This window comes from Lepisosteus platostomus, chromosome 5, assembly GCF_059453375.1.
Source record: "Lepisosteus platostomus isolate fLepPlt1 chromosome 5, fLepPlt1.hap1, whole genome shotgun sequence".
Taxonomy (NCBI): domain Eukaryota; kingdom Metazoa; phylum Chordata; class Actinopteri; order Semionotiformes; family Lepisosteidae; genus Lepisosteus; species Lepisosteus platostomus.
In genome coordinates, this window is record NC_142615.1 from 60828125 (window position 1) to 60850324 (window position 22200).

The following is a 22200-nucleotide window of genomic DNA, read 5'->3' on the forward strand; positions in this document are numbered from 1 at the left end:
GTTTTTTTTAATAATTGGAAAAAAATGTACTATTTTTTTTCTTAAATATTGATGGTTTAAAAACTTATTTAATGTGAAACGGTCATTGTGATTGTAAAACGGTCAAAATGTTAGTGAAGAATGTTAGTGTTAGTGAGCCTCTTGACTCCCCGTGTCGTGCTGTGTTTCTTTCTCATTCTACTTGGAGTGGTGCCGTCGCTTCTGGATAAAGTCTGTCTTGGGTCATTCCGGACAAGTCAGGTATGACTGTGCTTCACCACAAGAAGAGACACCTCACTTGCGAGGATCCCAACAGTATATTTCCCCTTTAAGAGTCCATGGGAGTGAATTTCATACACAATTAAAAAAGCCTAATTTTATTTAGAGGCTTCAGACACTTTTTTAATTAAAAAAGTGACCTGAAACGCCTTAGCTTTCAGGTTTGCTAGAACCTGTAATAATAAAGTGGTCTCAAACTTTCATTGTCTGATGTAGCTGTCTCTAAAGTTGGACATGATGTTTTGGAGATGCTGAGATATTGAGAAGAACTCAACTACATGGTGAGAAGTCTGGGTTCAGCACCAGCAGATGGTGAAAAACTCTTAGCTGACCCCAACCTAATTTGAACGCACAACTTCCTGAGCTAGAATCAACTACACTACCACTGTGCCACACCCTATAGTCTTCTTTAGCTCCCCAAAGGAGAAAAATCAGTGTCCCAAAAAAAGTGCTTCCCGAAATGTCTTTAACAGAAAGGAAAATTTAGACAGGCTTCCATTTCTGCATTAAGAACTGTTTGTGCTGTCCTGTAATTGAGGAAATATACCACCTAAATCAGCAAAGAGTTCTACGTTTGAATAGTTCTAAATAGACGTAAATGGATATTTACAGACTCTTTCGAAATGTAGGAACATGAAAGCTGTGTGGACCTTGTTTTTATTTACTTTGTTTAACCTTTTTTTCCATGAAGTCTGATTGTATTATTTATGTGCCCCTCACGAGTCTATTAATACGTTATATGTGCTCTTGTTTATATTGAATCTATTTTGTTGTTCAAATAAAAAGTAAAACAAAAACAAATTCCGGATGGGTGCTGCTATAGAAATAAAACAACATCAAGGGTGCTGTACGCAGAGGTCTGTAGCCTGCTCCACAGAAGAACTTTATCCAGAGGTGTTTAAGAATTCGAGATCTCACCATGAGAGGGGAAGCATCTCAGAAAAAGCAGGTGCAGTCGGTTCCATAGTCATAACGCCACTGTCGGACAAGAGCAAAAGCCACCCGGCTTCCTCCGGGCAAGTAATGAGACAAAGAGACAGGACACAGTGGTTAGTGTGGCTGAGTGGTCTAAGGTGCTGGATTAAGGCTCCAGTCTTGTTGGAGGTGTGTGTTTGAATCCCACTGCTGCTAAGAGTTTTTGTGTTACAACCACCAAGTGGAGCAATGTGTTAAAAGCTACTTTATCAGCTTAACATCAAAGCAGGGAGAAAAAAGTGTTTCTTCTTCTCAACACAAATTCTTTTTTCCACCTTCAGCAGGGAAGCTTGTCTACCAAGATCACTTTTGAGTCAGTGCAAATCACAATGCGCCCTCAATTTTAATGTCGGTTGTGCTCCTTTTATCGGTGAAACGTTAATGTTCTGCATTTTCAAGTCGAGTCATCCTCAGGGGTAGAGCTGATTAAGTCTTTCCGCATAGCGCTCCATCAGAAATAACTTGTCTAAGTTCAAAAGAGATTGTGGGTTTCACTTCAAGCAATCACAAAGCATACCTGTTTGGTTACAAAGCTGAACATTTTTCCATGTTCTGCTAGAGTATCCACTGGCTTGCCTTTATCAGCTGTCTTGGAAAGATAAGCTGTGCTTCGTCTCAGGAAAAATCATCAGTGATTTTATTCTGTGCGTATGGCCGTTATTTAAACTATATAAAAATCACGAATTCATAGATTTATCCAAATATCAACAGCACCTTGTAAACCTGTCATAAGAATTCCTTCAATCCAATAGTTTCACTCCAGGGAAAAGGCAGGGAAACATAGTGAATTCTTATTTAAAGACAACATCTGTATTGGATTGCATGTAAGCAGGCACCACTCAGAATTCCTAATATGATTTTGAATTCAGTTTTGCAGTGCTTTAGTGCTTTACTACTTTCAGAGAGTCCTTTATTACCTTGCTGAAGCAGAGAAGCAACATAATCACAATTGTGACCAGTTTTTCTGCTGTTTCTGGTGAATAATGATTATTATTTTGTATTTTGATTAGTATTTTTCGTAGCGTTCTTCCTCAGCTTTTAAGATATTTGGTGAGCAAGAACCACTGAGAACGAGTCTGAATCAATCAAAAACACATATGGTACTGCTGTCCTGTGTACAACTGCTTCGTCCTAATTGAGCTTTTCAGTGTTGAAGAAGACGTTTCCAATTTCGATTGCTGGTTTCAGAGGATGTGCTACAGGATCACAGATTCAATTGAAATGATTTGGAGATGCATTGGCTGAGATTCAAACCTGGCTCAATTTCATGGAGGCACCTATACTCAGCAACAAGAGGAAAGGAGAAGGGGCCAGAGGTAGTGTGCCTGAATGGTCTAATATGCTGGATTTTAGGCTCCACTCTCTCAGGGGCGTGGGTTTAAATCCCACCACTGCCCAATGTTTTAAGACCTTACTTCCTGAGATTTGTAATATGGTCAGTAAAAGCACTTTATGTAAGTATCTCTTATGTCAGTGCTAAAAGTCACTTACTGCTCCACAGATCCGGGGTTCAATCCCTGGCATCTTCAGTTGTTTTATATTACTGTACTCACATCGCAATCTTCTGTTGAGTGAGAACTCTTTGCTCGTGTTCATAGAGAGCCAGGTTTACCTTTTGAATCTCACCCGGGATTTCCTGAGAGATCATTCAGCGAGCGAGTCCTCCCTCTGGACACGGCATTGAGCTGAAAGCTGCACGAATTCCTCACTGCGTGTCCTGTACTGTTACAGGTGGTCCAGCGTAAATGTGCAGCACAGTGACATGAACACCTTGAACTTTTTCTGTATGTGAAGGAAAATGCAAAAGAGCATGTAAAGTATTGATCACATAAAATATCCATGGTACAACTCGAGAAAAAACTGAAGCACAAAACAACGACTTTTGATGATTAAAAGAGATTCAAGAAACACAACCGTCCGCAGATGGGTTCGGATCCTGAACGCTTAAGTCAAAAGAACAAAAGTGAAGTAAACTCTCTTCATTGTCTTATAGTTTATGAAATAAAACAATTTCTTACTTTCTTAATAATTTCTTACTATTGATAGACGATTTATTGAATTTTAACAGAATCACAATTGCAAACATTTTGGGTTAAACTGTTATTCACATACTCTAACAAAGAGAAACGTTAGTGTCTTCCGGTGTGTGAGCCCATCTCTCAAAAAATGAAAAAATAAGTTATATAAATTGAATTGTTCTACTTTTTAGGCTTGCATAGTCTTATTCATATTTCAGTTAAACCTTTTCTTCTGTAGTAATTTCATTTGATATTAAAATTAGTCCTGATTTACAATTTTTGGACATGGTTAAAGAATTTTGTAATAAGTTTCAGTTTAGGAAAATTGTGCCCAGAAGCTACCAAAACTGGTAATGTTCACATTATGTGTAATGCAAAAGCAGCAGTTGGGGTGGGAAACAAAAGGCATTTCTTGGTATGAATCCTAAAACTTCATAGATGGCGTTCTAGGACTTCTCGCTTCAGATAAAGCTGTCAATACATCATAGATTTCTACTCAATCAATATCAGCAGTGTTATCACCACCGAACGCTAAATATAGATCCTGGCAATAATTCATGAGTTGTTTGTTAGAAAATTGTTTATGGTTTTTTTTTAACATATTTTCAATACCAGACAAAAAGTCGAAAGTTTCAATTTCATGCAACTGATGAAATCTCTCTTCGATGGAAGTTATAAGTACAGTACATCCAAAATACTGCGGAATCAATCAAATTTACATGTTTCTTGTGGATCCAGAAGATCATTTTGAGACTCAAAACATGCCTGTCTTTTCTTTTTTTGAGGATGAAGGAGAAGCAGCAGGAGTAGCAGTAATGGCAAGAACGTGTTTAGAGTTCAGCACTTCTCATTTCTAATGCAGAGCCATCGACTCGGAAAGCACTGCCCGCAATAAAAGAAATTGCAGAATTGGTCTGTTCATGCTGCCTACACGCTTTGAATTGCTGGCATTTTCTGCAAGCGTTTGAAGTGGAAATCTAATAAGTAAATTGATTCTTAAAATGTAGAGAGTTTAGAAAAAAATATATTGGTGCTTTTAGAAAATATATTTCAAGGATGTAATTGCTGTGTTACAGTACGTGCAGAATTTTAGAAAACAGTGCGTCAACAAAGTACACTGTTTAGGTTACTTTAGAAGACAAAGTACCAAAACAATATATGCTGTCTGGGTCGTTAGAATTAGCTGAAAGTAACTGATTAGCTTTGAATAACAAATCTATTGCTTCTTCTCTCGCTCTATGATGTAATCTGTTTTGTCTCAGGGAAAGGGGAAGTTTTTGAAGGGACAAAGCACTGAGCTTTTTCACAGCGCAACGTCTTATAAAAACCCTGTACTGCTTGTAACAAATTGAGTCTCTGGTTGCACTTTGCAGAGTGGCAACAGGGCTCCCAATATTGCAATATTGAAATTAAGACCTTACTCAGGTGAGAACTCTTCCTTGTGGCTTCCTTGATAGTTATATTTCCATGACAATTTGGGGGCTCATCCGGGATCACAAACCTGAACGCGAACGGCTGCTGAAACTCCATCCGGACCCGGACAATTTTAGCAAATTGGACGAACCTTGGAGGATAAACTGTTTATCCTTCCAGAGACGCGTCTGGAGAATTGGCAGCTGTCTGACGTCAGTAAGTGATCCTTAAAAATTAATAGTTTGAGAAGCGAGCCACAGTGGTGTTCTCACGCGGGTTTGATGAGTCTGGGACTCATATAAAGAACTTATCTTAACACAGACGTGTGGTTTTTGCTCTGCGGAGTAGTTAATGTGATAAGGTTCTAAGTAAGGCACCGATCGGTAAAAATGGGAAATTAAAATTCAAAGACGAAAATGGGACCGAGCAGTCCAGCAAAAGTACATGTACGACAAATTCAGAGAAACAATTATAGCCTGTGTTAGAGTAAAAAAAATATGTTCATGAACTGTAAAGCTAGGGTAATAGGTGTAAGGGAACTTGCACATAATTTATATATGATAATTAGGGGCCCATAACTATGAAGGATCTTTGTAAGTGAATCAGAATGGACAGAGGAAAGTTGAATTCGGAAAAAGAAGTTTCCTGAAGAAGGGAAAACTTAGAAGAGAAGGAGAAGAAAGGAAAGAAAGTGAATTGGAAAACTTATGTAATGGAAAGAAGAATCACAGAAATAATGGGAAGCTTCAAAAAAGACTAGTCTTGAAACTAAAGAACAGCAAGCTGCAGCTAAAGTCATGGCCATGCCTTCTAAAAAGAAAAAGTCTCCACCGAAACTAGAAAGCGGTCAGGAGCCAAAGCCTTTTCACTTGTTCATGAAATGCCAATGTGCACTTTTACAGGTCCAGAAGGAACATTGACATTGGTCTCCTAGTGAATTATTTGCATTAGTTAAGACTTTTCCTAAATTGCCTGATGACCGTAAAGAATTTCGAAGAAAGGCAAGCCTTGTTCTTGATTGTCTTAAGCCTAATTACAGTTACATAACCTTGTTGCTAGATTATATTGTTCCTAAAGGTTTACAACGTCCTCTAAAAAGGAGGAGGCAGATTGGCGGATACGTGACCCAAATGATGAAGAAGTATCCATCTAAATTAAACCACACGGACATGGAGAGGAAAAGTTAGGCGGCCGCTTCTAAAAAGAGGTAAGGACTCCTCTTTTCTAAAAAGTCCCTTGTCCTCTCCATGTTGCTGTGGTGCTGAAGCAAGTACAACAGAAAAATGAGTTAATGGTGTATGTGTTTTTAGATGCCTGTTTTGTGAAGGTGGGGTAGAAAAAAAGGGATTGCTGAAGGAATAGCATCTCGCCCTGCCCGTGCGAAACAATCCAGGTGTTGCATCCTGGTACACGACTGCAGTACGGCTGAAGGTAGTAACTAGAACTGTACTCACAGAAGAGCCGAAAATGGTAACTCGATTCAACTGTGTGTTTAAAGCCAGGATTTGGAACCTGGTCTGTGTTCCCGAATTTTGATAGTTCGTCAGTTTGTCTCGACTGGGGGGCTCCGCGGGGCACGTGGGAGAGGTGAAAATGGTTTAGTGTGAAGAAAAAAAAAAGTTTGATTAATCCAAAATGAAACTTAAAAGAAATATGTCAGACGGAATTTAGGCTGAACAGAAATGTAGAAAAGTGTATGAACATTTGGATAAAAATAAACAATATTTAGAGGAATATTTGAGAATTCAACAGAATATCATAGATGAGACGCAAAAATCTCTGATGGAAAAGCTAAAAGCAATGGCTGAACGAAACGAAGTTATATATGCAGAAAAAGAAACAGCAAAAGAAGAAATAGAAGAGAGAATCTAGGAGAAGGGTGGGAATTAGTGTGGAGATTTTTGAAAGAGCATTACCCACCGAAATCTGATTAGAGAAAAGTAACAGCATGTCAGCAGAAGGAAGTGAGGATGTTTCAGATTTTACAGAAAGGTTTATAGCTTTTTGGATAGTATACTCGGGGTTAGCCGATGAGAAGGAAGTGAATGAAGATACTTCCACAGTAATAAAACAAATTTACTTGAGTGGGTTAAAACCTGATGTTGCCAAGAATGTACAACTATGCTTTCCTGATATTACGGACAGCGGAGACAGATTTGATTTAATAACTCGCGAAGCATGCATGCAGAAGTGCGAGCGCTGCAAATGGGAGGTAAAAAGACTCCCAAGGAGGAGAAAAGGGAGCCGCCAGTTTGTCGAAATTATTGTGCGACTTTAATGTTATACCGAGATATAAAACCCCAAAGACAAAACTACTAATAAGCTGGTGTGCAGTTACTAAAAAAAAGGTGTTTTTTGGAGAAATTGTAAGAAAGAGGCTTGATTTCACAATTAAAGAACATGTCAGAAGCTGAAACGAGAGCCGTGCGTGAACTAACAGTTTTAATCTAGTAAGCCCCTCTGTAGCCTTCCTAAATTTATCTCAGGATTGAAATAAAAGTGAAATAATCTTACAGTGTGCAGTAACTGGGGGACACAGGAGCACATGTGTCCTGCTTATAGACTAAAACAGCATAAAGATGTGATATAAAGTTTTCTAACGGGTAACAGGAGGCTACAGGAGAAGGGGTGCAAGGGTTGTGTTTAAAGCAAATATAAGCTGTCACAGTCTGCTTGGGAAAAGATGTACAGTTTCAACTACTGATGTGGGTGGGGGACACCCCAGACCTATTTTGGGCCCAGACTGCAGCATTTTATAAGGAATTACTGCATGAAATAGCATTTATGTAAACTAACTCAATAGAGTTATGTGATATTGTGATTGTTTTACCTAATTAGGGAATCCATAAGGCCGGGCTACTCCAAGTATTGGATCTAAAGAGGAAAAAAAGGAGTATAAAACCAACTACATGATAAAGCCAGGGTGACTGCCTTCTCAGAACGAGCTTGTCCAGTGACGTATTGGTTTAAGGGGGGTAGTGCAGTCTAAAGACAAAATTGCCTTGACCCCTGCAGCAGAAACCGTTTTTGATGTTTTGAAACAAGCTTTCTTGCAGACACTGGCCCTGGACTGTATTCCCTCAGACGGATCATCCGTATGTAATCTGTCTGTAAGTGAAAGAAATGGGTTGTGAGCCGTTGTGCTGGTGCAGGAGCATGGAGATAGGCATCGTCTGGTGGGTTATTATTATTCAGGACCCCTTGATGCGGTGGCCAAGGGGCCGTGTTTATGTGTTGTGCAGGCTGCCTGCCTGGTTCTATAAACTGTGAATAATCTAGTGTAGAACTAGCAGACCAAATGAAAATATTTAATTGAAACTTGTAAATATGCTAAATGGAAAATTGTAGCAATTTATATAGACTGTATATATACATTTGGTGTATGCCACAATTTTGGATGGCAGTGAAGGAATAGGGATTTCCCCAACATGGAAGGGACTCCAGTCAAGAATGCTGGGTTGGTCTCTGAACTGTTAGAAGCTTTGCAGCTACTGACTGAAGTAGCTGTGGTAAAGTATAAATCACATAATAAAGAAATGTTTCCAGTAACTCGAAGGAACAACTTTGCAGATGTAGCTGTCAGGTGCACAGTCCTGGTAGAACAGGAGTCTGAGACCCCTGTGAGACCTCTGTTGGTGAAAAGGGGACAGCTACAGGATATTCAGGCTGAGGCCTCTAAGAGAAAGAAAGGACATGGTTAGAAAAGAGTGTGGCGCTGCCAGCACACTGGACGCTCTGCATGCCCTCACAGCCTAATGCCCTTTGTAGCTCGACTAATGCACTCTGTCGGACACCTGGGTGTGAGTCAAATGGTGTGCCGGTTACCCAAACCTGGGTGGGGACCGTGTTTGAAGCAATAGCCACTTATGTGGTATCTCAATGTGATGCTTATCAAAGAAACTCAACTACAGTTCAGGTGCAGGTGCTACAGCTCAAAAGGCCTGCTCCTGAGAAACCTTTCATGCAGTAGCAAATGTTTACAACCTTGGCTCTTATAATCTGTTTTCCCAGTGAGTTGCTGTCACTGCCTCTGTGTCTACCAAACACTTGATGATGGAGATAAGCCCTTGGTGGGCACTGCCCTACCGCATGTATTATGATCAAGGGACAGGCTGTGGCTGGATTATTCGGGGTGAGATGGACTGAGATCACCCTCAGTCTGCTGGAACAGTGGAATGAAGGAACAGAAAAGATTGACTAGACATCAGACTGAAGGAACACAATGGGATGCGGGCTGGATCAAACAGAACTGTGTAATAGAGCCTGTTTGATATCATCACAGGCCAATCAACGAAACTTCCTGAAGGGATGAATTTGGCTAATGGATTGTTGAATTTGCTAATTCTCTATTGTAGTATTGTAGGTTGTTAATTGAAGTGGTGCACGGGGCTGGTGAACAGGTGCTGGATGCTTGGAGACCTCCAGTAGAGGGAAGACACGACCTGATACCTGGCGAGTGGGTGTGGTTGAGGAAGATATACCCTGCCAGATGTTGCAACCCTGCTGGGAAGGACCATATCAAGTGCAACTGACTACCGACTCTGCCATCTGAGTGACAGGATGAGATCGCTGGATCTACGCATTGCGCTGACACCGAACCACTGCACCAGAGACTGAGTGAACATTATTATATTGTCACTGTTTCTGTGTTTGTTGAGCTTCCTGAGGGGGGGTGACAATGTACCTGTTAAGTGTAAGGAGTTTTACTTTTATAAATGGGGATATGGAATCAATACTTTATCAGTCAGCCACAAATAATAATCAGAGCTCCTGTTGGGATTGTATTGCTATAAAAGATGCTCATGGGAGTAATCCCCTTTTATAGAGGTGATTATTTAGGTTTATTGGCATGGGTAAATAGCCCTGCTTTTAGTCTGAGTGTAACTCAGATGTATTAGAAAGGAAATAACTGTATGCTCCTCGCTATAATCACAGTTTTAGGCCATTCTCTATTAGGGTGATAGACAGCTGTTTAGGTGAGCAAAGACTAAACAGTACTTGTATTCTAGACAATTATTAGCAAATTAATGACTTAGCAAAGCACATCTATGATGAAGAAAAATATGTATCATAATTATAATCCAGATGATTGGGGCATTGGTGCATGGCTACAGTCTGTGCTAGGAACCTGGAGAGGGTCTCTGGTTCAATACATATTTGTGTGTCTGGTATTATTCGTTATAATCATACTGTTAATATCCTGCTTGAAAAACATGTGGACTAAAGCTGCTGCTTCTGTGCTAATTGTACGCCCTGAAGGGATCATGAAGGTCAAAAATGATTTCATGGGAAAGGTTCTCTTATCTAGTGGCAGAACCTGATGGGTAGAACAATATAGTTTAAAGGGGGGGTTACCCTTGGGAGTGATTCCCCTAGATGCACATTATTATTATGATTTGTTTGTTCATAATAAGATGTTTTGCAGGAACGGGCCAATGAGAAATTTTACAACTTCAGCTAGAATTGTTCTGCAAAATGGCACAGCTGAGGCAGTGGAACAATGTGTAGATTTTTCTAAGAGTTATTACTCTTCTGGTGAAAGACTTCAGGAAAAAGAAGTGGTGTTCACTCAGGTGGAGGGGGCCGTACCAAGGCTGCTGACCACTGCGACTGCTGAGAAAGTCACGGAAAGGGTGCCCTGAATTCATGCTTCCCACTGTAAAAAGGTCACAAACGAACTGAGCAAAGCGCAGGAGTGATGTCTCCACAGGGATAGATGGGGATCACATGCTTGGGACTGATGTGCCCAGCCTTTTTCCTTTTTATGTGGAAGCCTGTCACCACCCAGAAAGAGGAAGAATCTAAATGCGAAGCCTCTTTGTATACAAACTGGCTGAATGAAACTGATAATGAGGGGGATATGAGTAATTTGTGGTATAAACTTATAAATCATACTGTAAAGTTAAAGAAATTTAATGCATCTTGTTATGTATGTGCTTTAATGCCTCATTCTACAGCCTCACCCATTTCTCTCCTGGTTAGAATCACTGTTTGGGCCAGGGGGAATGTTTTTCTTTAAGTTACTAACACCGATTATCGTAGCTGTGATACTTGTCTTCCTGTTTTTGTGTTGCTGTACGACATATATTATTCCAATGCTTTGAAATATGGTAATGAATATGTTTGCGCATCAGTATGTCCTGATAAGAACGCAAGAATCCGAAGTATGGGAGCCTCCTGGGAGTCCATATTGTATTGTACCAGCGGAGCTGCGAGGGCCTCGATCAGGACCAGCGGCAGCGGCTCCAGGCACTACTCGCCCAGAACGAGGATCTCTTTGCGGCGATAGATGAGGACTGCACCCGCACTGCCCTGGTCCAACACAAGATCAACACCGGCGACGCTCGGCCCATCCGCATCCCACCGGGACGCATGGTTCACGCCAAGCGGACCGCCGCCGAGGAAAAGATCCGGGAGATGGCCGCAGCGGGGGTGATTGAGCCCTCCGCGAGCCCGTGGTCGGCGCCAGCTGTACTGGTAAAAAAAAAAGACGGCTCGTGGAGGTTCTGCGTCAACTACCGCAAGGTGAACAAGGTCACCCGGAAAGATTCCTACCCCCTGCCGAGGATAGATGACGCCCTAGACTACATCACCGGGTCGACCTGGTTCAGCTCCCTGGACCTGCGCTGCAGCTACTGGCAGGTACCGCTTGCTCCCGATGCTCGCCCGAAGACGGCCTTTTCTATCGGCCAGGGCCTCTGGCAGTTTACTGTCATGCCTTTTGGCCTGTGCAATGCCCCGGCGACGTTCGAGAGGCTGATGGCATCTGTCCCGCGGAACCAGTGTGTGCTGTATCTTGACGATCTGCTGGTTCATGCCCGGGGCTTCGACCAGGCCTTGACGAACCTCCAGGCGGTGCTGGCCTGCATCCGCCGTGCTGGCCTGAGGCTCAACCCCCGCAAGTGCGAGCTCCTGCGGCGGGAGGTGAGCTTCCTGGGACATGTTGTTGGACCGCGAGGGGTGGCTACGGACCCAGGTAAGGTCGCCGCAGTGAGGGACTGGCCGACTCCACGCACCGTCATGGGGGCCCCCGTGCTGGCCTACCCCGACCCGCGGTTGCCGTATGTTCTCGACACCGACGCGAGTGACTCGGGGGTGGGTGCGGTGTTGGTGCAGGAGGGGCCGGATGGGGAGCGCGTAGTGGCCTACTATAGTCGGGCTTTGACTAGGCCTGAGCGGAACTACTGCGTGACCCGTCGTGAGCTGCTGGCGGTGATGGCGGCGGTCCATCACTTCAGGCCGTACCTGTTCGGGACCCGGTTCCGGCTGAGGACCGACCATGCGTCCCTCACCTGGCTGCTCCACTTTAAGGAGCCGAAGGGGCAGATGGCGCGATGGATAGAGATCCTGCAGGAGTACGACTTCACTGTCGTGCACCGTGCGGGGTCTCGCCATCTCAATGCCGACGCTCTCTCGCGGCGCCCCTGCGAGGCCGCGGACTGCCACCACTGCGCCTGGCGGGAGCAGCGTGAGGAGGCTGTCCGCACCGTGGCGGGGGTGAGCACTGCGGCCACGGCCCGGGAGGGGCCGCTGGGGGTGGGCCTGCCAGACCTGGCGCAGCGTCAGGCAGCTGATCCTGACGTGGGGCCGGTGCTCCGCTGGAGGGCAGCAGGAGTGCGGCCTACGCGAGAGAAGCTCGCCCCGCACCCGAAGTCCGTCAAGGCCCTCTGCACCCTGTGGGAGGCCTTGGAGGTAAAGGACGGGGTGCTGCGCCAGGGGTGGCGGGTACCCTCCAGTGGCGAGGTACGGTGGCAGCTGGTGGTGCCTCGGTCGCTCCGCGGGGCGGTGCTCCGAGCGGTGCACGGCCAGCCGGGCATGGGGCACTTCGGCAGTAAGAAAACCCTGCAGCGTCTCCGAGGCCATTTTTATTGGGGTCTTTGCCAGCGGGACGTGCAGCGGTACTGCCGAACGTGTGCGGTGTGCGTGGCTCAGAAGGGTCTCCCCGAGCGCTCCCGGGCCCCCCTCCAACAACACCAGGTAAGGGCTCCTATGGAGCGGGTGGGGGTGGACGTTTTGGGTCCGTTTCCGCGCACCGAGGCTGGGAACCGCTACGTCTTGGTGGCCATGGATTATTTTACGAAGTGGCCGGAGGCCTACGCCCTCCCGGACCAGAGTGCCCCCACGGTGGCCGATGCACTGCTGGAGGGGATGTTTGCCAGGCTGGGGGTGCCGGAGGAGTTACACAGTGACCAGGGGCGTAACTTCGAGTCCCAGGTCTTCGCCAGAGTGTGCCAGCGCCTGGGGATCACTAAGACGCGGACCACACCGCTGCATCCCCAGAGCGACGGGTTGGTGGAGCGGTTTAATCGGACGCTCGCCACCCAGCTGGCCACCCTGGTGTCCCGGCACCAACGGGACTGGGACCGCCACCTCCCCCTTGCGCTCTGGGCGTACAGGACCGCGGTCCAGGAATCCACCGGGTGCACCCCGGCCTCGCTCATGCTGGGCCGGGAAATGCGAACCCCGGTGGACCTGGTCTTCAGCCCGCCACCCGGAGACGGGTCGGCACCGCCGGCTGGACCGGACTACGAGTGGGACCTGCGGCAGCGGATGCAGCGGGTGCACAGCTTTGCACGGACCCACCTGACACAGGCGGGGGTCCGGCAGAAGCGGTACTACGACCTGCGCTGCAGGGGGCCTGCCTTCCAGCCCGGGGACTCGGTTTGGGTGTACAACCCGCGGCGCCGCAAAGGCCTCAGCCCTAAGCTGGCGCCATCGTGGGAGGGTCCCGCTGAGGTACTCGGGGTGGTGGGCGAGGTCTGCTACCGTGTCCGGTTGCGAACACAGGGGAGAGTGGTGGTCCTGCACCGAGACCGCCTGGCCCCCTACCGGGCCCGGGAGGAGGAGCCGTGTGGGGAGGCTCTAGAGGAGCAGCCGGGGCTGTAGCCGGCCGATAGTGGGGCGTCCGTGGATCGCCAGCCGTCACCGCGGCGCAGGGTTCCACAGCCGTTAGCCCAGTATGAGTACAGCCTGAGGGGGGTGTTCGACGTCGGCGAGACGCCAGACGCCAGACGCCAGACGCTTCAGGTGGGGGCAGTGTAACGCCCTCGCCTGGTGGTGAGGAGAAAGCACCCCTAGGCGCTCGTAGTACCGCTGGGCATGCTGGGAGTGGTAGCCGGGGAGAGTCTGAGGGTCAGCACGATGACCAGCGGCTGACCCTACCTGTGTAAATAATGTCCTAGTAGTTCTAGTGCCCTGTGTAGTCTTGTAAAATTATAGTGTGTTGTTAGGTAATTACCACCCTAACTATGTGTACGTGTTCCGTCAGTCTCCTCATGTGTGTGTATATCCTGTGTTTGGTTTTCTGTTAATGCTTGTTTGTTAATCGCGTCTTCACTCGTCCTTTGTTCTGAAAAGAACCTGCAAATGCTACAGCATTTACTTTATAAACACCAGTATTGACACTTTGATCAGTATATTTATTATTAGTAGCCAGTCTTATAAATTTACAATTTAGATTAAGTCTGGTAACAGTTTTACAGTTAATTTAAATCATCAGACCACTAATGGAACTGAGAGCTGGGTGGAAATAAAACCAGGATACACATTTTAACCTCCAGGATCAGGAGTCTGATCCTCCTGGCTTCTTTACTCTGAAGATTCGTGTAAAACTCTTAAAAGCGCTTATTTCAGGGACTCGTGCTTGTCCTCTACTGCTCCACACGGGTACGCTTTGTAACACAATAATCTGCGATGTAAACTTTTTTTTTCTGTTTAATGAATTTTATTCCAAGGTTTGTCGCTCTCCTTCTCCAACTGTGATGATTCGCTTCTCTTCACAGTCCGGTGTGTTTTTTTTGGGGGGGGGAGATTTTATATGAAGAAAAGCCCCCCGGGCTCCGGACAGGAGTCTCCTCCAGCTCTGCTTTGTCAGAAAGAGCGCTGTGACGTCACACACCAGCCAGAGCGCCGGGATCAGAGAGCGAGACCGCGGTAGATGCGCGGAGGGAACGGAGGAGAATTATTGATCACTTATGTATCGACAACCAATTTATTCAACTGAAGGACCATAGAATAATCGATTAACTTCTCTGATTCTTGAGTACTGATTCTTTTCTTGACCCTGCTTAAATATCTAGAAAACAGTCAATAAAGACTGTATCGATCAATTACCATAGTGCGTTTAATGTTAATAATGTTCAATCCGAAATTAAACAATGATTATTCATATTATTATTTAGGTAACTCTATCCTAGAGCTAGAAAATTATATTCCAAGTTGATAAATGTATGTAAGTAACAGTTTAAATGCATTTTTTTCAGTGTTTATAAATCATAAGTATGGTAACCACGGCAACAGCCGGCACGTCACTGTATGTGTCTAGGTGTCTCGCATTCGTCACAGAGAGTGTATGTGACGTCACGGGCAGCAACTAATACTACTACTAGTGTATTCATTTTAACATTAGTGAGAGTACAACTGGTAGTTTTAATGGTAGTGTTCATAACAAAGTGTGAGTATTAATAACAAAGCGCTTGTTTGTTAATCGCGTCTCCACTCGTCCTTTATTCTGAAAAGAACCTGCAAATGCTACAATATTCTTTACTCAGCAGCTTATTAAAAACAGCTCCCGTGATGTTCAAACCGATTTTTTACACAGAACACTGACACAGCTTTGCGTTCTGAATCTCTTTTTCTCGTGCGTTTATTTAATGTGGCACAATGCACTGGGATAAGGGTATTCTGTTCACAAACCAATAGCATTTAAACCACAGCACCCACAATGCTGCACGTAAGTGTTTTGCACACTAAGCAGAGAGCGATGTCTTCCTCGTTAGTATAGTGGCGAGTATCCCCACCTGTCACGCGGGAGACCGGGGTACATCAGGACGGCCACAACGCAAAGTACTGACCCCTATACGATCACGGCGAGTTACCGATACACACGTGACAGGGCGGAAAAGGCTGTGCTCTCTTCGTGTGACATAATTCGGAAAAGTCCTGATGTTGCATTTCAACTGAGCCCCAGTATACATCGACCCTTGGACACTCTGAGTGACAACTCTCTTGCGTGTTTTCTCATATTTATGTAGTTTGCTTGCATGATGCCCAGAACAGCGGGGTTGTGTGCTCCCATATGGTCTAGCGGTTAGGATTCCTGGTTTTCACCCAGGCGGCCCGGGTTGAAAACTCCATACTCCCGGTATGGGAATGTGTCAGTTTTGCCTCCTGCTTTCCAAAAGATCAGCACCATACGAAGGCACTGGAAGCAGCTGAATCGCATTGGCGAAGCTCAGCGCTGGGCCGCTGGGCACGTCTTACCACCGTTTCCGTAGTGTAGTGGTTATCACGTTCGCCTCACACGCAAAAGGTCCCCGGTTCGAAACCGGGCGGGAACAGCCTTCTTTTGTCGCCACGCACAAAAGGGGATTGGGGATTCGCCTAGCGCTGTGATCGAACAGACCCACTCACCTCTTAGTGTGGCGGAATCTGCACAGTGCATGTCGCAGCGCACTTCAATGCGCGAACTTTCACTTCAATGCGCGTCCTGATGTACCCCGGTCTCCCGCGTCACAGGTGGGGACAGGTGACAGGTCCTATACTAACGAGGAAGACATCGCTCTCTCCGACCCCCGGCATCGTGTCCCGACCCACCGTGCTGGAAGCCGACGCGTCCTCTGATTCCTTTACGGAGCAGAAATGACAACCGAGGAGCCGAGAGAAAATTTCAGCATTTCGCGTCTGAACGGAAAACACAGACGACCAACTCGGAATGACTTGCCTTTGACGCTTTTCAAAGCCTTCTTTGTGGACGACGACTGCACCGCCTAGCAGATACAAATGGGTTGTACAACTTTGAACTAGCAAATGGAAGAGGGCTAAGCCCCCTCTCTTTTAGCCCAGGTTCGATCTGTCTCCCAGAATCACCAGGGCGCACACACACACACACCCGTGCCGTTGAAGTGCTCTGCTTCATTTCTAAGGGCAACTCAACATTCACTCCTACCCCGAGTGCAGAAAAGACAACGTCCGCAGCAACAACAGCTCAGGTCTCTGCACAGGAGCTAAGCTGCCCCCATCTCCTCTGCTCTGCGGCTCCTGCGGAGTGGAGTCCTTCCTGGAGCCGTGTTTGCAGGCGGCGGCTCCCCGCGCCCTGTCTGTGCGTCGTGTCCAAGAGCTCCTGGGAGGAAGAGAGAGCCCTCCCACTCGGGGGCTTTTCAACGGTCTGTGTGAGGAGGGGCGGGTGTGTCAAGTAGCTTATCGAGCGGAAGCCTGGGGCGGCGGAGAGCTGTGATCGTGCAGACCTTGAGGTGTCACCTCTTTGTCTGCTTTCCCGCCCCCCCTCCGCCCAAGCTCTGCTCCAAAGTAGCCCGGCAAACCCTCACACCTGCACGTGTCACAACCTAAGGTGTGGTCATGAGACACCCATCGGGTGTCGTTCTGTTCTTGCTAATTGTTTCCTGCCCGTCGCAGGCAGGAGTCCATGCGAGGAAGATGCGCTGGACAGAGCTCAGAGGGCGCACCTGGGTGGCTTTCCTTCAGAGTGACGTTCCTGCAACACTCTCCCGCTACTCTTGGTGCGCTCATGCCGCAACACAGGAAGGCTGGAGCAGGTGGCTGTGGGCTCTGCGCACCGCCAAAATAGCTCAGTTGGGAGAGCGTTAGACTGAAGATCTAAAGGTCCCTGGTTTGATCCCGGGTTTTGGTATTTTGTTTCATCGCGCCCTTTGTTCCTCTCTCCAGCGCACCCTGCCTAAAGTGACGCGTCCCTTTCTCAGACCGAAACGCAAGCGAGACACCAGCAGCGGTCCCTGCAGGTTTCCGTAGTGTAGCGGCTATCACGTTCGCCTAACACGCGAAAGGTCCCCGGTTCGAAACCGGGTGGAAGCAGCCTCGGTTTGCACGCTCCTGTACTTCACATTGGTCTTGAACGACCGGTCATTTGTTCCCAATGTATTTCCGGTGCCTTCGTGCACTCTTGAACCAAACGCACGTTCCTTCTATACGTGGAGCCGATCATTTGCAATTGGGCTGTGCCGACAGACCAGGACGAGCTCTGTCGGCTCAAAAGCAGCGCAGGACCTGCAAGAACAACAGAAAGATTAGCATCCAGCGGGGGCCTCTAAGTGAGCCCAACATCTCATCAAGAATCGGCTCCAGCAACAGGGCTGGGCGCATTGTTCCATTCTCCGACCACTCTCGGTGTAAACAAGTCCCTCCTGGTCTCTGCTTGAAATGCACTTTCCTGCGTTTGCTTTGTTGTAACTGGCTTCCCCTGCATGGGCGAATGTGAAGAAGATCCTTAGTAAGTCATTGAAGAAAACCAAGAAGAGGTCGCAGTGGCCTCTGTCGTTCATCAACGATCCAGTCAGGCAGTACTCCTCCTATTCTGCCAGTATGCGGATTCGAACCGGGGTTGTTGCGGTGCATTTCAACTGAGCCCTAGTATACATCAACCCTTCGACACTCTGAGTGCCAACTCTCTTGTGTGTTTTCTCCATCAAGCAGGTCATGAAGGCAGCAATTACAGTTTGCTTACATGACGCACACACAACATGGCTGTATGCTCCCATATGGTCTAGCGGTTACGATACCTGATCTTCACCCAGGTGGCCTGGTTTCAGCTCCTTGTATGAGAACATGTCAGTTTTGCCTCCTGCTTTCCAAAGATCAGCACCATGTTTTACGCCTCCCCCGAATATCGAAGCTGCCTCTAAATCTGCAAATGAAGATGAGTCGATAAACCACTTGTTTTTCGTATAACTATACATATATTCATTTATTACTGATTTCATTCATTGAGCACGGATACAATAGAGGTACAGCCATTCACTGTTTGACATGTCTGCACTGGTACAGAACCTAGCAATCAGAAAACGGGTGAAACTGTCTTGAGAATTAGCATACAGTACCGAGGCCCCCATGACCAAATAAAGGCTAAGCTCGATAATCAGCCTAAATAATGCAGACAACAGCAAAACGACTGACTTTGAAAAGGGAATGAATGTCCGGAAGGAGTAGTGTAACCAGCTTGAAATGCTTCTCCGGACCTCTAACTAAAAGAAACCGGGAACCAGCAGTGGCATCGACTCCTTTCGAACTGGGATCCTATCGCAGCTCGTGGTGTCCTAACTCTCCCGTATCTGATATTGGACCAAGCACATCAGGAGAGAGCGCGAACGCAGTCCCCCACTACCAGAAATTATGCAGTCGAGATTCCCACATTTGGGGAATTCGCAGGGGTCAGCACAGCCGGAGTGCAATGGCCGAGCCTCGCCCTGGGTGAATCGATTTTTTAAGAACTTTATTTTCTTTTCACAAAAAAATACAGGACATCACAAATTAGAAAGCTTTACATTAATATACATACTTAAAACAGTATATATAATCACATCTCATTACATTTTGACACGGTACCAGTTATATAGCAACAATTTATTTTTTTCTAGTGCAAATCACATTCTTTACTTAAACATGATAATGTTTTTCACAGTTTCTTGAGATATTGACCTATGCTCTCAATTTCCCACAGATTTTCTGCTTCCTCCCTCCCTTCTCTCCACAGATCTCTGAGGTAATAGTTCTCTCGGGTGATGAACAGGGCCAGGCTACCTGCTGCCTTGTCTGGGACCTCGATGCCTTTGAACAGCCCCATGTTCCTCACTCTCCACAGGGCGTCTTTCCCACTGTTCACCACGGCCCAGATCCTGTCAAACACGTCAGGAGGAAGTTTGACAGGAGAGATGCCGTTGTAGCGGCAATGCTTGTTAATAAGACAGAATTAGGCGGTGGTATTCTGTCCTAAATGAGGCCCCATCTCACCCTCCATCTTTGTGGTGCAGCCACAGAGAAAGTATTCATGCAGGTTGATTTAAGATGTTTTCTTTTGATAATGGACAGCTCCCAGATGGGGATGCACTTAGCTTAGCCTGGCTATCATGATCAATGGTCATCCATTGGTGCCTATCGGTCTAGGGAGTGCCGAATGGACATCTGGACTGCATTCCTAAGTGTCAAGAGTAAGTGACTCATATCTCACCTTGACCAACCAATCAGGGACTGGCAGGGCGTGGTAATACCACGTGGGTCTCTAATGCCCGCCAAACTCTCAACCAATCAGCACACATCTGTGTCTTGGTCAAAAAGGGAGCGCAAGCTCAGATCGGGGCTCTCCTTGGCCATTTTCGCGCATCCTCAGAGACAATCACGTGACAACTGCTGTTGTCTGCAAAGGGACTTGGACTTTGTTCTAAGCGCGAGGCCGAGGATCCCATACGTACTCAGAATTCTACCAACGTGAATGATCCGCTTGATCAACGGCAGCCTACAGTTGGACCCTCATCGACAACCTGAATAGCTTATTCAGAAGCAGCGCTGGACCAGGAACGAACCAGCTTCTTCCCAGGCAAAAGAGTGACTTGTGAGGACTCGCGGTCACACTCTGTGCATAGAGACTTTCAATTAGCCAGCTGGACTGCTGGTAGATCTCCTCGGAGCAACGACTGCCCTGCGCGCCGCAGTCAGATTCCTCCGCCCGTCCTACTCCGAGCTGTACCTCAACTGGTTGGCCGGTAGCCAGAGGACGCCGGGACAACGCCCATTGGACAACCGCTGGAACAGAGGCTGCAACAGAGCCTGTCAGCTGGTTTGGTGTTCGTGCCGGGAAATTCCAAATCCAAACACAGTGGATAAGTAAACCCCATGTTCTACATTGTGTCTCGAGAATTCAATTGTACCTCAACACAAGTTATCAATTTAATTCATGAGTAATGTATTTACTTCCGAGTTTAGAGTAACAGTGGGTAATAACACTGATTAGCGATTTGGTAACCGAACGATATATATTGACATATATTCTCTGTTGTGTATCTCTTTGTGTTGGCATCTCTTCGAGATTATATACCTTGTATATTGATAACCCTCACAGTAAGGTTTGCCGCTCGTATCCAGGCAGACTAGTATATGTTTGGTGCACAATTTATATGAATAAATGTATCTCGTGTATTGAACCCGTGTGTGTGCGTTGTTAGTTGTTCTGACGATTGATTTTCTAAAAGCCACAACGAACAACCTCGTGATTACTGCTACAATTAATAATTGTCTCAGTAAACCCATCAAACCTCTACAACCACGATACACCACCATAAACTATATTAATTTAGGAACATAAACATATAGTGTAAACTGTATATGGCTGGTATTGGTAGTTTAAAGAAAAAATACACACCAGTATTCCACTTTCTTCCTAAACATTTTAAGCATCAAAGTCTTACATGTAGTAAGATTTTACCACGTTTCGGAAACGTTTTTACATGCTCCTTCTGACCATCTTAACTTTATATACTTTGGGAAAAGTCATAAGATATTAACATTTTCTGTGAATGTGCTCGTTATCGGAGTAAACAAAAGCATACTTTTAGAATTTGATTAATAGGGAATATAATATGGAATCACGTACCTAAAGAAATTAATAACGATATAATTATTTTTATGTACTGTAGCTCAAATAGTAGTATAATACACTTTCTATGGATACATGTGCTTCTACGCAACGCAGAAGCACATCCACAAGTAACATTACCTAGCTAAGAGAAGACATTGGCTAGCCATTATGATAAATACAGTGGAAAAAAGCAATTGGGAAAATAAGACCTGCTGATCTGTTATACATACCAGGAAGAGAACAGAATCTGATTTTTTTCTGTTCGAAACGTGTGTTGTCTTTATGAAATTCATGTATTTTAAACGTTTAATTAAGAAGAAAAAAACTTACAGAAAGATACTAAGCTGATCACGAGATAGAAAGATCACCCGTTTTTCGTGCATAAAAAGTGGCTATTAACTGGGTGAACTGTTATTAACTGGAGTCAACTGGGTGAAAACACATAATATGTACATGAAACAAAACAAAAAATAAAAATAAGATACAATCTACAGACATTAAAACCGGTGTCATAGAAATATAACTATCAAGGAAGCCACAAGAGAGAGTTCTCACCTGAGTAAGGTCTTTATTTCAATATGGGGAGCAACCAGAGACTCAATTTGTTACAAGCAGTACAGGGTTTTCATAAGACGTTGCGCTGTAAAAAAGCTCAGCGCTTTGTCCCTTCTAAAACTTCCACTTTCCCTAAAAGAAAACAGATTACATCAAAAAGCGAAAGAAGAAGCACTAGATATGTTATTCAAAGCTTATCAGTTACTTTCAGCTAATTCTAACGACCCAGACAGCATATATTGTTTTGGTACATTGTCTTCTAAAGTAACCTAAACAGTGTACTTTGTTGACGCACTGTTTTCTAAAATTCTGCACGTACTGTAGCACAGCAATTACATCCTTGAAATATATGATCTAAAAGCCCCAATATATTTCTTTGCAAAGCTCTCTACATTTAAAGAATCAATTTACTTATTAGATTTCCACTTAAAGACTTGTTCGGCTGGCGTTCGGAGAGTCGCGTTTTTCAGAATTGTATTGAGATCGTTTTCCACAGAGCTCAGATGTCAAAGCACAGCAGCAGCTCTCCACAGCGATCCCCTATAGCGCCCTTTCTCCCGCAGCTCCGTCCTCATTGGAAGGAAGCAAGAGTGAAAG

At 45.7% G+C, this 22200-nt stretch overlaps 1 long non-coding RNA gene and 2 other non-coding genes across 4 annotated transcripts in view; 1 reads left to right on the forward strand and 2 right to left on the reverse strand.

The window, feature by feature from the left end:
• LOC148670536 (uncharacterized) overlaps window positions 1–22200 on the reverse strand; it is a 408685-nt gene that overhangs the window by 79312 nt on the left and 307173 nt on the right. The window lies entirely within an intron of this gene.
• Window positions 15931–16003, forward strand: trnav-cac (transfer RNA valine (anticodon CAC)). Its single transcript has one exon. It is a non-coding gene; the product is annotated as a tRNA-Val (tRNA).
• On the reverse strand, window positions 18770–18934 carry LOC148670543 (U1 spliceosomal RNA). The gene has a single exon (XR_015938137.1). It is a non-coding gene; the product is annotated as a U1 spliceosomal RNA (small nuclear RNA).